Source organism: Rana temporaria, chromosome 6, assembly GCF_905171775.1.
Source record: "Rana temporaria chromosome 6, aRanTem1.1, whole genome shotgun sequence".
Classification (NCBI taxonomy): domain Eukaryota; kingdom Metazoa; phylum Chordata; class Amphibia; order Anura; family Ranidae; genus Rana; species Rana temporaria.
In genome coordinates, this window is record NC_053494.1 from 176,685,352 (window position 1) to 176,687,597 (window position 2,246).

The following is a 2,246-nucleotide window of genomic DNA, read 5'->3' on the forward strand; positions in this document are numbered from 1 at the left end:
TTGCCAGTGCAGGAACTGCAGGCTGCAGGTAAGTCGCATGGTGCAAAAGCAGGGTGGATTTCAAGGCCACTGAAATTTTAAAATGCTGCATGCAGTGGCGTAGCGTGGGGGGGGGGCAGCCGGTAAGGCTTCCCCGGGCTCAATATTCAGGGGGGCGCATGTATTTGTAAATGCACAACATATAACTGGATATTAATATCTATGAATAATATCTTCAGAGATTCTTGATATAGGTAATATCTGATTGCTTTCTGAGGGATCAAAAATGTCTTTTACTATTAAACTTAAATAGCCAATTGAGACAAACAGTTCTGAGACCGATTTTCCACCGATGGTTAAGACTGAGGTGGTGCGGGATTGTTGAAATATTCATTTCGTTTTCTGGGCCTTCTGAGCAGACTTTGTGACCTTGCCAGTACCTGCTGCCTTCTTTTCGACAGCCTTGATGACACCAACAGCAACAGTCTGCCTCATGTCACGCACAGCGAAGCGACCAAGGGGAGGATAGTCAGAGAAGCTCTCCACACACATGGGCTTGCCAGGGACCATATCAACGATGGCAGCATCACCAGATTTCAGGGACTTGGGAAGGTCTTCCAGTTTCTTACCAGAACGACGGTCGATCTTCTCCTTCAGCTCTGCAAACTTGCAGGCAATGTGAGCAGTATGGCAATCCAACAGGTGCATAGCCAGCACTGATCTGTCCTGGGTGGTTCAGGATAATGACCTGTGCAGTAAATTGACCAGCTTCCAATGGTGGGTCGTTCTTGCTATCACCAGCAACGTTACCACGACGGATATCCTTCACAGAAACGTTCTTTACGTTGAAACCAACGTTGTCACCGGGACAAGCCTCGGTCAAAGCTTCATGGTGCATTTCCACAGACTTGACTTCAGTTGTTACATTGACTGGAGCAAAGGTAACCACCATACCTGGTTTCAGGAGACCAGTTTCAACACGACCAACTGGTACTGTACCAATACCACCAATCTTGTACACATCCTGCAGAGGCAGACGAAGAGGCTTGTCAGTGGGGCGGCTAGGAGGCAGAATGCTATCAAGAGCTTCCAGCAGAGTGGTTCCACTGCCTTTTCCCTCTTTGCGGGAGATGGCCCATCCCTTGAACCATGGCATGTTGCTACTGGGTTCCAGCATGTTGTCACCATTCCAACCAGAAATGGGCACAAAGGCAACAGTATCTGGATTGTAACCAATTTTCTTGATGTAAGTGCTGACTTCCTTTACAATTTCCTCGTATCTCTTTTGGCTGCATGGTGGCTCAGTGGAATCCATTTTGTTAACACCAACGATAAGCTGCTTCACACCCAGAGTGTAGGCCAGAAGAGCATGTTCACGAGTTTGTCCATTCTTTGAGATACCAGCCTCAAACTCACCAACACCAGCAGCAACAATGAGCACAGCGCAGTCAGCCTGAGAAGTACCAGTGATCATGTTCTTGATAAAGTCTCTGTGGCCAGGGGCATCAATGATGGTAACATAGTACTTGCTGGTCTCAAATTTCCACAAGGAAATGTCGATGGTAATACCACGTTCACGCTCAGCCTTCAGTTTGTCCAACACCCAAGCATATTTGAAGGAGCCTTTTCCCATCTCAGCAGCTTCCTTCTCGAATTTTTCGATGGTACGCTTGTCGATCCCACCACATTTGTAGATGAGATGTCCAGTTGTTGTGGACTTGCCCGAATCTACGTGTCCAATGACCACGATGTTGATGTGAGTCTTTTCCTTTCCCATTGTGGAGTTCTAGATGTTGGCGATGGACACCTTATAAATTTGCCGCAGACCCGGTGAGGAAGAGGCTGAAATCGGTGGGCGCTGGTATTTTATAGTCGGTAGGGCGGGAATTGGCCGTGATGTCGGAATACCCAGAATTCCTCAGGAGAAAGAGGAGGGGTGGGGCGGCTCGCTTTCTCCGGTGCCGTGCTTTGGGGAGGAGAGACTGGATAGAGTTTTTTGCCTTCCTCTCGAAGAATTGTGTATATTGATGTTTTCTATTTCAACTTTTTCAATTTTTTATTGTGTAAATAGAGGTTTTCTATTCCCAAACACCCACTGCTGGCCATTGCTGTCTTTCACATAGTTACATAGTTAGTCAGATTGAAAAAAAAGACACAAGTACATGTAGTTCAACCAATAAAACAAAAAATAAAAAATATACACACTCCTATACCCACAATTGATCCAGAAGAAGGCAAACAACTCTATAAAGCATGATCCAATTCAA

At 46.3% G+C, this 2,246-nt stretch overlaps 1 pseudogene; it reads right to left on the reverse strand.

Annotated features, from left to right (window-relative positions):
• Positions 1 to 275: 275 nt before the first annotated feature.
• LOC120944065 lies at positions 276 to 1,833 on the reverse strand (annotated as a pseudogene).
• Between the last annotated feature and the right edge of the window lie 413 nt (positions 1,834 to 2,246).